Raw genomic sequence first — 12,974 nt, 5'->3', positions numbered from 1 at the left:
CCAGCATACACAGCCCTTCAGTGGAGGGTGGAGGGGGGTGGTGTAGAGTGGCCTGGGGTGGCAGCAACCAGGTCTAGGGATTGGCCAAAGGCTCCTTTCCCTGGGGGAGGCCCAGGAAGTGGGCTGGGGCTTGTTAAAGAGACAGCCCCTTCCCCCTGCACAAACGGGGCAGGTGCAATAGTGGTGCAGTTGGTAACCTGAGGTGCCCCGCTGGTGGGTCAGTGGCCTCGAGGGCTGTCCTGGGTCCTGGGGGTCAAGATTCTGGCAAGAAGATTGTACGAGGCCCATTTGCTTGGTGGAGAGGGTGGTCCAGACAGGAGGCATTCCTGGGGTCAGTGGACTGCCCCTGGAAGCCCCTGGTGGCCTGGGCACCCTGGCCTGGTCTCGGAGACCCCTGCGCACTAGGTGGAAGGGCAGAGGAGCATTTTGCACAATGGAGAAGCCAGAAGGAAGGGGGTGGCCCAGGTGGCTGGGAGGGCTGAGAAGCACAGAGGAGGAGCCCTTCCCACAGGCAAAGGCAGAGACCCTAGCCCCCTGGCTGGGGTTGGGGCACTGAGTCTGTCACCACCTGGGCACTTGAGAGGTGAAACCAAAGGTGGGCAGGGGATGGGTGACAGCACTGGGGACCATGCCTGTTGGTCCTAGGTCTGTGAAGCCCTTCCCCAATGCCTTGTGTCGCGTACAGTTTTATGTACAAATAGGCGACATTTGGCCAGAGGAGACCCCGCTCAAACCCAGCCTGACCCAGTCAGTGTCTTCCTAGAGGGGACCTAGTCTGTCCCTACCCCCTACTTCAGAGCATGTCTCTTGGTAGGGGGAGGGTATATGGGGACATACTTCTCTCCTAGGGTCCCTGAAGCGTGTCTCACATCCTCGGGGGAGGGTCTCTGGGGCATCCCTCACCTCTGGGGGCTCCCTAGGCCCTATCTCTCCCCTTGGGAGTCTCTGGGTGGGGGGGACATGTATTCCCGCTGGGGACCATGGGAGCATGTCTCCCCCGCTACCCAGGCTCTCTGGGGAGCCTGTTGTCCTCCCAGGGTTTCTCGGAGTACTTAAGGCATGTCAGTCTTGGGCCATCTCTCTTCCCAGGGAAGGGGGCTATCTCTGAAGCATGTCTGGGAAGAGATGTTTCTGGCCCTCCCTGCACCTCTCCCCCAGGGGTGTCTCTGACCTGCAGCACTTCGGATGAGACTGGGCAGCTCTGAGCTGTCTTTTCTCCCAGGGGCTCTGGGATACCTCTCTCTCCTGAGGGCCCGGCCTCTGGAGCCATTTCTTCCCTGTGTGGGGGCCGTCTCCTGGTGTTTGGTTGGCCTGTGTTGGCCAAGAGAAAGCCTCTTAGGGGGCGTCTCCACGCGGGACTTCTCTGGGAGGGGGGACTGTGTCTCGCCCATGGGGTTCCCGGGCGGTGTGTCTGCCTGTGGGGAGGGGGAGACTGTGTCTCCTCGGGTTATCTGAGTGGGGAGGGGGGCCGTGTCTCTCTCGTGTGTTGGGGGGCGGGGGTCGGGGAGGGGGGTTTTGGGCGCATCGGATGCCCACACTGGGGTCGTGTTTCTCTTGGTTCGTGCCACTTCCCACCGCCTCGCTCCTCCCGGGAAGGGCTCCTGTCCCGCCCCCACTCCACCCCCGTCCCTGGCGCTGCGAGCACAATCCCGTCGATTTGTAATGATTTCTGTCTCTGTCTTTCTCTTTCTCTGACCCCCCCCGCCCCCCCCCCACCCCGCCGCGAGCATGCGCAGGCACCTCCCCTACCCCTCCGGTTCGGTCCGTTTCCGGTTTGTTTGCTGAGCTGTCAATGAAAGACCCGTGTAATTATTCCCGAGCTTTACAATAAAAGTGTGAAAACCGGACCCCACTTGGCTTCTTCTGGGCCCTCGGGCCTGCGTCCCGGGGAGAGTGGAGGCTAAGTCTGGGGTAGAGACCTTGGAGGGGGGCCGGGGGACGCGGACGGGAGAAGAGGGATCGAAACCCATACTGGGATTAATCGGTTCCACGCAGGGATGGGGGCAAGAGGACGGACACTGAGGACAGACATCTACTTCATACGCCTCAAAGTGGCCCCCGTGCCATCCGCTGGGCCCGATCCGCTCCCGGCAACCCCATTCCCACCGGAGCTGACATGCAGGCTAGGGGTTAGGCTTGGGGGGGCGCGCCGCGCTGCGGAGGGTTAAGCCGCGCTGCCTTCTTCCAGGGGGCATGTATCCGTTCACGCACCCCTCATTCAGCAACGAGTTTGAATCGTGGAACTGGATAGGAGAAGGGACGGGAGACATCTGTCTGTCGCTCCCTCTCACGCTCAGGAACGAGGGTTGGAAGTCGAATGTACGGGGACCCGAAAAGGTCTCAGCCCCCGTCCACGACTGCGCTCCCCTCCCCTGCTTCCGGGCCCGAGCGGCCCCGGCCTCCTCAGTCCGGCTCCCGGGTAAACACCGGCTCCGGAGAGGTCGTAGAACAGAGACCGGATCAGCCGGTTTCCCGGCCCCGCCTCCCGGGGCGCCCCTCCCTCCGCGTGCGCTTCCGCTCAGCCCGCGCGCCGTCTACCCCGTCTCGCGCAGCGTGGGCCTGGCTCCCGGACCCCGGGGTTGGTTCAGCTGCTGGGATTAGTCGAGAGCAGGGACTAATCCTGGATGAGCCTCCGTGTAAACCCCGATCGACCGCCGGTACGGCGGGGGTCGTGGGGGCCCCTTTATCCATTCCCATACTCCGGGCTTCTTAGGGCCTGGACCCTCCCCACGTCCCCTCGCTACAGTCGGAGACAAGTTGGTTGTATCTGCTGTGCGGAAGAGGTGGGGGCCGGCGGGGGTGGGGGGCAGCGTGAAGACACTGCCAAGATCAGGCCTGGATCAGTCGCGCCCCAGAGAGCCTGGCGGTGGGTGGGGGGGTGGGCACCTGAAAGGAAGGGCAGAAGCCCCTCTGACAGCCTCTGAATCCACAAGGGGTGAGGTCAGCTCCCTGGCTCAGTGTGCAACTCCGTGCTCCCCACCGATCCTCCAGTTACAGAATCTCCAGCCCTCCCTCTACTTGTGGCAAGGGAGACCTGCCCCTAACCTTGAGGCCTCACCTCCTCATCACAGGAGGCACTGAGTCAGCAGGAGGGCCCCATGTCATCTCCGCCCCTGACTTGGCCAGACAGTGAGGGGTGAGGAGCTCCTCCTGTTGAGGTCAAGCCCTGGCAATGATATCAGGGGTCAAGGGACTAGGGTACTAGAATCCTGTCCCTGGTTGGTTCATTCATACCACAAACATTTCACGGTCTCTATGGGAGAGGCAGACAGGTAAACAATGACCACATCGTGTTCAGCCCTGCCCTGAGCCGTAAATTCAGGCTAGAGAGCCAAAGGAGGTGTCTCCTCCAGCACCGTCCAGCAGGCTTCCTGGAAGAGGTGGCACTAGAGCTGAGTTCTAAAGGGCAGATGGGGAAGGGCCCACTGAGGAAGGGGTCTGCATCCCAGGCTGATGGAGCAGTGTGTGTAAGGGCCTGGAGGTACAGAAGGAGAAGGTGAGGTAGTTCAGGAGGGCAGGAGAAGTTGAAGAGGAAGGCAGGGGCCAGAGCTAGCAGGGCCTACCGGTCAACCTAAGGAAGGAAAGGGAGCCACTGAGGGATTCTAAGCCTCTAAAAGAAAAGGTCAGATTTATGTTCTTTACAGATTCTAACTGTCCTCTTGCCTTCTCGCTGAGGTTTCTCTGGAGAGCCTGGGTTGGAGGTGGAGGCATATACCTACAGACAGTAAGGAAGAGGAACCAGGGTACAGTGTATATTAGGAAATTCGGTCCCCACATCCTTCCATCACACCTGGAGTTAGAGAGACCTACATTAGAAATCTGTAGCACTTCCTACTGGTATGAGCCTGGGCAGGTAACTGTGCCTTGGTTTCTTCATCTGTAAAATGGAGCTAATAATGCTTACCATCACAGAGGATCATTGTGGGGCTTCAATGAAATCATGTGTCCACTCTTTTATTTAACACCTACTATGGGGCAGGCTCTGTGCCAGCTGCTGGCGTTACAGCACTGAATTAGACAGGCATGGTCCCTACTGTCTCTTAGAACTTCCATTCCAGTGGAGAAGACAGACAATAAACAAACAAATGAGGTAATTATAGGTTGTGTTAAAGCGCTGTGAAGGAAACAAACAGTGGGACACAAAGGAGGATAACTGGAGGTGGGGGAGAGAAGGGGGCTGCCTTACTCAGTGTGGCCCAGGCAGCTTCTCTAAGGGAACCTGAAGATTTAGAGCTCAGGACAGAGTATTCCAGGTACAGAAAACTGCAGCTGCCAATGCCCCGAGATGGGAGACAATAACGATTCCTCTAAGATGCTAGGCTTCCTGAGGGCAGGAACCTAGGTCTCTGACTTCTCACCACCTCCTGGATAAATACTAGGGGAAGTAAACAAATGGAGGGGAATTTACGGCTTGCTGGGTCAACCTCCCCACCCCGAGCCCCTGGAGTGTGTTGTGAGGGGGGTGCTTTTGGCCTCTTCTCAGCCTGCCCATCTGCACAGCTTAATCTTCCCTCCAGCTGTTCTATACAGGAAAGGATCTCTGCCCACTTCTGTTCCTTTCCTGGGGTTCCCAATCCTCTCCTTGGACAGGAGGGGCAGCTTGGGCACCCGCCCAGAATCTGTTGATTAAGAGCCTGGATTGAACATGATTTAGTATGTGACCTGCAGTAGTTGAGGGTCACTAGGGCCCTCTGGAGTCTCCCCCCCAGCTGGGATCTCACTTCAGGGAGACCTTGAGGAAAGCTTCCTTACACGTGGATACGTTTCACACACAGCCACCCGTGCCGCACAGCGCACACAGCTCCTCTCACCCGCTCACATCCAGCTGCACATTATGTCTCCATGGCAACCAGAAGGCCTGGTCCATGGATGTTAGAAATAAGTGCCAGAGGAAGGGAAAAAGAGAGAGAGGAGCAGCATCAGAAATAAAGAGACTCAGAAAGCTAGCCTCCCAAGGAGGCCCCCTCTCTTTCCTTGCACCCATTGCCAGGAAGACTCGAATGGACTCAGGGCCTCAAGAATGGAGGACCTCAAGGTGGGCAGTAAGCAGTGGGCTGAGGGCTGTCTGGACACAGGTCATAGGGGCCCAGTGGGCAGTGAGGGAGGAGCAGGACCAGGGGAACTTGAGTGAGTCTGGAGTTTTGGACTAAGAATACTTGGTCTGGGTCAAAGGCAGAGGAGGTGTGTGGGTAGGGATGCGAGACTTAGGGGAGCTACTTTCCCTTCTTCCTGGCCTAATTGGCTGTTCAGGCCGAAACCAGCTCTTAGTCACTTAGTCTAATTAGAATTGTTCTGGAGAAGACAGTGGGGGAGGGGAAGGAGAAGCTGGGGTGTGAAGGGGGAAGGGCGGGAGGAAAGGGAGCTGAGTGGGGGTGGGGAGTGGGAGTTCCTTCTATCACCTTCCATCCTTTCTGTCACCATCCAGTGGATGGCCTGGGCTATAACTGTCCAGGCTGTGGGTCACTCTAATACCCCCGCCCAGCTGTCACTTGTGTTCCGTCACACACACCTGCCTTGTGCTCAGTGTCTGTCTCTTCCTCTAGCTCTCTCTTACTCTCTCTCCTTCTCTCCTTCTCTGTCTCTTCATCTTTCTTTCCCCCCTTCTTCAGGGTCTCCCAATCTCTGGCCAACAATGTTTGCCTCATAAACAGCTGAAGATTTTGGAGTGCTGGCTGGGGCTGATCCACTTTGGAGTGGAGGAGAGGCAGGGGGGGCCGGATTATACTGAGAGCTGCCTCATCTTTTGGGAGTAAGAGGGAAGGGGGCAGACACTGCCCAGGCATGACTTCCTCCCAACAGACACACACACCCACCTCTGTTCCCACCTCCCTCCCCTAACCAAGTGTCATCACATCTCTGGAGTATGTGGAGCTTGGCCTCTGGAGCTGGACTGTCTGGATTGCCTTGGACAAGTAACTTAACCTCTCTGAGCAGCAGTTTCTCTAGCTATGAGATGGGGATAATAGACCCTAACTTTGTAGTGTGGATTTAAGAGGATGATGCATGTGAACTTCTTAGCACGGTAAGTTACTAAGTGCTCAATGAACGCAGCTTTTATCCTCAGTCGCCAGCTCCTTTCCTTTCCCAGGCCTTTGGGAACCAGGACGTGTGCATCTTTCCTTCCCTTCTCCTTCTTCTGCTTCCCCATTATTGCGGCCCCTAAATTACCTCTCAGTTCCTAGACTCAGCCCCATGACCTTTCTCTCAAGGCTCCCCTCTATGGGTGGGTGTCCCCGTTGTGGGGGATGAGTATGGAATAGGAGGTTAGGCTTGGATCCTGCCCCTGCCCACGGGGGTAGGGGTTCGGGACATACCCTTCTCCAATCTGGGGACTGGGTTTTCCCTCCTCTGCAGGCCTGGAAGAAGACGAAAGGGGACAGCCATAAATCATGTAGGGGAAGTGCACTTGCTGAGGAGGGCAAGATGGGATGAGCAGAGTCCAGAAGCCTAAATATTTCATGGGGCTGCAGCACCGGGAAGGGCAAAGTCCCCAAGCTGTGTCTGTGAACGTGCTCTGGACTCCACGTGGCTTGGAGCCGTTCCACATGCTCATTCCCCCTGCACCCCTGGAAAACTGCCTGCAGTGACCCCTTTCCTGGCCAGGAGCCTTCCCAAGTTCTCTCAGCACTTGCATATTTAATTTCTTAACAGCTGTGGTAGTTTGTTCAGGTTTGAGGCTGTATTTTGACATGGTCATGTTTTTCTTGCCTGTGTACTCAGTCTCCCGCTTTAGATGCCCCGGGACTGGTACTCTTGGCCCTCATCTCAGTGTTATCAGGAGAGCCACGTAGTTGGCAAGAGCTGATGGGGTGGGGGCAGAGGCGGGGCTGGCGGGAAGGAGGTCTCTCCGATTTTCTGTCTCTGTCCATCATGGTTGACTGAAGAGCAAGGCATCTATCTGAGCAGGGGGTGAATGGGCGGAGAGCAGCAGGGTCTAGTAGCTTCCGTGTCCACTGCTTACAGATGACCTGGGGGACGGCCTCTGCCAAATCTCTGCCTCCAGGTGGCCCCTGTCGGCTGCTCTCCACGGTCCTTTTCCTGACTCCACATCTATTTGGGGGATTAGAAAGTGCCCTTGTGATCTCTGTCACAGATTCCCCTTTATCCTTTTCCTTGACCTTGGCCAGTCTATCATTATTTCATTTATTTGTTTACTTGTTCAATTTCTGTCTCTTCCCACTAGAATAAAAGCTTGCAGGAGGCAAGAATCTTGTTCAACTTATTTACCATCCCCGAATGAATGAATGAATGAATGGGAGGAAATCTGCTTGGGGAGTCTGCAGCCAGAGCAAGAAAAGGGAGGCAGAGGGAGGGCAGCCACAGGTGAGTAGGGATACAGGTGGGAAGGGTTGTGGTGGAGAGGGGGAAGGAGGTGTGGAAAGTGAGGGGTGTGGGTGGGATGGGGATGAGAGGGAGACTGGGGAAGAGGGGGATGTGAGGAGGGAGCTGAGATGGAGGTAGATGGAGCTGGAGCCATGAGGCATGGGCTTTGGGGGAAAGGATCCAGGCCCCCAGAGGGGCTAGAGGCAGGTGCCTTTGAGCAGAAGGAGGTCAAGCCTGGAATAGAAAGCCAAGGACAGGCTCTACCCTGAGCAAGTCTACACTTGGAATTTGGGTTTGGGGCCAGAGTGGGTGGAATGCAGAAACCCACCAGGAATAGCTGAGCCATGGGAGTTTCCCAGGGCCTGCTGGTACCATCAGTGTCCCTCCAACTCACCCTCACCCCCAAATCTGGGCCAGATGCCCAGACTGAGGTCCCCTCCACTTGCCCTTCTAAGCCCATAAACAGGAAATGCCCCAGGCTGCGCTGACCAGTGCCACCCTCAGAGAAGGAGCCAGGGATCTTCCCAGGGCAGGAGGGAGGTACACAAAGCCAGTAGGGGGTCCTGACTCTTTGATTACCCAAGCTTCAGAAACCTCCATCTGCCCAAATCAAAGGTGACAGGCAATATCAACTCATTAGCACTAAGCCCCTAGAGGAACCTGGGCTTGAAAGAGGAATCCTTTCCCAGGGCTCTTCCTTGTCCCTGGCCCCCTCCTGAGCCCTGGGGCTTCCTGAGAAGGCAGGCAAGGGACAGGGGTGGTAGCCTGGGGTGCGGTTGGGGAGACTCCCATCAGAGAGATGGTGTCTCCCCCAGAATTGGTCAGAGTGGCTGTGGAGGGGGAAGCAGAAAAGATTGGAGGTGCTGTGCACCTGCAGTGGTTGTCATGGCAACCTGACTTGCATCCCAAGAGGGTGGCCTCTCCCTCAAAGCCCTATGAAGCCTGGAACACAAGCGTGGACACACACACACACACACACACACACACACACACATGCAGCTTTGCAGAACTGTACCCCTGAGAGAGCCCTATCAGCTTCCTCCCTCTTCTCTCTACTTCCCCGGGTGAGGCTGAGACCAGGGACAGGGCCATGAGAAGAGGCTGTATGTGTGTGTGGGGGGGGGGGGGGGGGCTAAGGATGGGGAGGCCCTCCACAAGGCAGGGTGTTGGTGTGGGGACGTGTGCAGTGTGCCTGGGGTGGTGTCCCCAGTATGCGTAGAGAACAAGTGCCTACTCAGCTCACCCACTGCCAGGCCTGCAGTCAGACCACACAGGAGAGGGATTTGGGAGGGAGACGATTATTAACAAAGACAACAACAATCACAGTTAACCTTAATTGAGAGCTTATTAAATCCCAGCTATGTGATTGTGGCGAGCATTGTACAGGCAGTGTCTCATTCGATCCTCACAACAACTGTACAAGGTAGGAATTATTAGCTCCATTTACAGATATGAAAACTGAGATGCTGAGAGGTAAAGTAACTTGCTCCAGGTCCAGGAACTGGAAAGAGACAGGGCAAGACTCTGCAGGAGGAGGCAGAGGACAGCGGTGCCAACGTCTAAGGCCACTTGTCCTGTCGCCAGGCCCACAGGATACTCCCTCCCGCCACCCGTGTGCCCCATGCACCTCAACAGGGCGGGTCTGGTGCTGCGCCAAGAGGCAGGGCCCGGGAAGTCTCAGTGCCTGCCTGGGCTGAACTGGGGCAGCTGAGGGCACCTGTGAGGGTGTAGGGACACAGCAGCGGGCATTGTGATTGGCACGAGCCAGGGGAGCGGCTGGCAGCCTTGCTCCCGGTAAACATGAGGAGAGGTTACTTCACAAGGAAACGGTAATTAACTTTAATTAGCACCTTGCATCTCGGAATATTATTAACATCTCAATTTCTCTAATCAAGACAGCAAGAGAGGGGCGGCATCTGCCTTGCTGACTCCTTCCTGGCCATGCTCCCTAGCTTGGCATGGTTCCTGCCCGGCCCCCACTGCCTGGATGGCACCCAGGAGCACTTCCTCAGAGCCAGGTTGCCAAGGGGAGCCGGGGAGTGAGGGGAGCCTGGACTGCCAGGGCAGAGAGAGCAGGTCCAGGTCACGGATGCAGGAGCCGGCCACAGGGCAGAAGGACAGGGGCAGGGCTCTTTGTGTGGCCACCTTATGTTTCCAAGTAGACTATAAGCACCAAAGGAGGACTAGGCTGTGTTCCCCATCAGAGAACAACATGGCTGCCTCACTGTCCCCTCTTCCTTCTTCCCCGTCTTCCTTCCTTCTCCCCTGTCTTCCTTCCTTCTCCCCTCTCCTCTCGCTCTCCCTTCTTCTCCTTCTCTGAGGTCTTTCTCTCCCTTCTCTCCAACTCCCCTTCTCCTCCTCACCCTAATTTTCCATTTCAACATGAGTTTATTAAGCATCCTTTACAGGCCAGGGGCTGGCTTCCACCACTGGGGATGAGGCAGTGGACACCACCGGATAAACCCTGCCCTGGGGAGTTTCGAATCCCACGGAGGCGATAAGGCTTGGGCATAAAGAACTGTAATTGGGCTCCATCCTAATAGGCATCATAATGGAGGTGCAGATAGAAGGCTGGGGGTGGGGTGGGTTCTAGGAGGGAGGAGGGGAAAGGGAGAAGCAGGGCCCCTAATGGTGGGGCACCCAGACAAAGGCAGAGGGCTCCTGAGGCAGCGAGGGCACTCGGTGCTGTTCAGCCCTCTTCAGAAGGCCATCAGGGAGGGCAGGCCTCTCTCATCATTTCAGCCCCCCTCCATGGCTGCTAACCCCACCAGGCGTCTGATATTCATAACTGACTGTTCTCCTTGGTCTAATTACAGCGGCCTGCTGCTTGCACAACTGGTTATCTAGTTGGCAGTGTCCTGGCTGTCTCCCCATTCCAGTCAATTTGTATTTATTGAGCACCTACTACCTCCCTGGAGTAGGCTCCAAGGGCTGGGGCTCCTCTCACAGAGTGTGGAGGGGTCACAGTCGGTTGAGCTGCCTAGAGGCCTGACATCTCAGCAAAACAAAGGCGGTATGTTCAGGGGGTTCCCCCAGGGAACAGGCTGGTTCCACATTGGCCCCATCAGCACTCCTCACCTATACTTGTGCCTACACAAGTACACTTCCCCTCCCACCTCTGTTCTAACAGAGGACAGTGCCAGAAGGCTAAGGTTCAACTGCAAATCTTGTCCAACATTAACCCAGAGGGCAGGTTAGATGTTCAGTGGAGACCCCGTGTCATGTCGCCAGGTGCAAAATGGCACCCGTTTTGTCTGACCACCCTGCTGTGGGCCACGGAGCGGGAATGGGCATCTGTTTTTCTTTTGCTCTCACTCTGCTTGCCAGTTATGAGCATCTTTGGGTGAGGCCTACAGCATCTCACTGAATCCTCACAGGAACATAAAGAAGCAGGGATTCTCATGCCCATTTAACAGCTGACAAAACATGACAGAGGTGACCGGTCACACAGGTGGTCAGAAAGTGAAAGCAGGGGCTTCCCTGGTGGCGCAGTGGTTGAGAGTCCGCCTGCCGATGCAGGGGACACGGGTTTGTGTCCCGGTCTGGGAAAATCCCACGTGCCGCGGAGCAGCTGGGCCCGTGAGCCATGGCCGCTGAGCCTGTGCGTCCGGAGCCTGTGCTCCGCAATGGGAGAGGCCACAACAGTGAGAGGCCCGCGTACCGCAAAAAAAAAAAAAAAAAGAAAGAAAGTGAAAGCAGAGCAGGACAAGCCCCACTGAGGCCTACTCAGGATCACTTTCCTAATCTCGGTCTCCCCACTTGATGGTGAGCCCGGCCTCGGCCAGGAGCTGGGACGCTGGGAGGGACCTGAGCAAGGCCCCTGCCCTCAATGACCATGAGAGAGCGGCCCCTTGCCTTCTAGCAAACCCTAGCCCTCTCCCCTCCTTCCCCTCCCTTCCCCCGACTCCTCCCCACCCCCACACCAGCTCCCCAGGGCCAGGGGCTGCGCCTCTGTAATTGTAGAGTAGCCTGCACAGGGCGGGGAAGAATCTGACGTTTCCAAAGGCCTTTTTGATGTCGGTGATTATGGCAATGATGAGGCTGTCCATCTCCTACCAAGACTGGGGCCTTTCTTTGTTTCTCTCTCAACCGGGGTCTCTCTTGCTCTCTCTGCCCTGAGGACTGGTGTTGTCAGGGGACCAGCACTTGCTTCTCTTTGTGGGAGGAAGGGGATGGACCGGGCCGAACTGAAACCTGGGGAATCAGCCCACCCTTCACCTTCCCGGAGCTCTGGAGTGTGCTGACGTGATCATTAGCATAATATTTGCATAAGGAACAATTGAAGAGATTGGAGTCTTGCCCCAGAGGAAACACCTGCAAGGAACTGTGAATGAAAGCCTCTCCTGCCCCCCACTCTGAGATCCCTCCCACCCCCAACCACAGGATGGGGGGAAGTGGCAGGAGCCCAGCATGCCTAATGATGATGACGACGACGACGACGACGACGAAGTGATCACAGATCACAGTTATCACTCCCAGAGTGCCTACTAAGTGCCCGGCACTGGAGTGCGTCTTCCATTTACACAGCCACCCGAGGTGACACATCTTATTATTCCATAATACAATTTACAAAGGAGGAAGCTGAGGCTCAGCCTCCCCGAAGTCAACTAGATGATGTTGGTGGCAGAGCTGAGTTTTGGAATGGGGGTATGCCCTCATGCCCTCAACCACTCACGGCGGATTGGGGTACTCTGGGCTCAACTCGGGCGCCAAGATCCAGTCTCCGTGGGCCCAGGGGATCCCGGGAAGATTGGAACAAGGGTTCGAGACAGGCTCCTCCACAAGGACAAACGTGCTCACACACATGCACAGCCGCTCTGCCCTGCCCCCACCCATGCTTCTGGAGGCAGAGGAGCTAGGCTGACTTGGCCCATAACCAGGTTAGCCAAGATCCAATTAGCTAGTTAGCACAGGCAGAGCTGGGGGCAGGCGGAGCGCTCAGGAGAGCGGCGACGGATGGGTCGAGTAATGTGCAGAGACAGCGGCTCCACGCTAACCTGATAAGCAGCTCCCAGCATCCATGAGGCCCAGCCTGGCAGGCGGAGTGGCCTCAATCCCGGGCGGCTGGTTGGGGTGCGGGGACAGCCTCTGATCCCCATCCCCCGACTGCCACGCAGCCCTTCACAGTGCCCTCCTCCTCCGACCTCCCCTCGGCGGCACTCGCTCCCGCCCTGCCTCCTCTGAGGGCTGCGGGGAAGGCAGCTTCCTCGGGATACATTTTCATCCAAATGAGGCTGGGATGTCTGCCTCAGGGAAGCAAGGTGGGGGTGAGGTGAGACCACCACCTCCTCCAGGGGGGAGGGCGGGGGGTGAAGCAGCTGGAGGAATTATTGGGGAGGGGTGTTAAAATAATAACCGTCGCTATTTGTGGAGTTTGCTATGCGCCAGGCACTGTGCAGACCATTTATGCGTACTCTCTCTTTTACGCCCACAGCAACCCTTTGCTGTAGGTACTATTAGAATCCCCATTTTGCAGATGAGAAAACTAAGGCTCAGAGAGGTTAAGAAACTTGTCCCAAGTCACGTGACTATCAAGACTCCTCAGGCTAAAACCGCCACACAATCCTATCCCTGAACCCGGTCTAGGATTAATAATAATGTAACTGATAGTCATACTTCTTGGCTTTTCTGTATATAATACTTTTGCTTTA

This window comes from Monodon monoceros, unplaced genomic scaffold (genome assembly GCF_005190385.1).
Source record: "Monodon monoceros isolate NGI ecotype Baffin Bay Population unplaced genomic scaffold, NGI_Narwhal_1 Super_Scaffold_12, whole genome shotgun sequence".
Lineage (NCBI taxonomy): Eukaryota > Metazoa > Chordata > Mammalia > Artiodactyla > Monodontidae > Monodon > Monodon monoceros.
The sequence above is the reverse complement of the archived record's forward strand: the minus strand, read 5'-3'. Positions refer to the sequence as shown.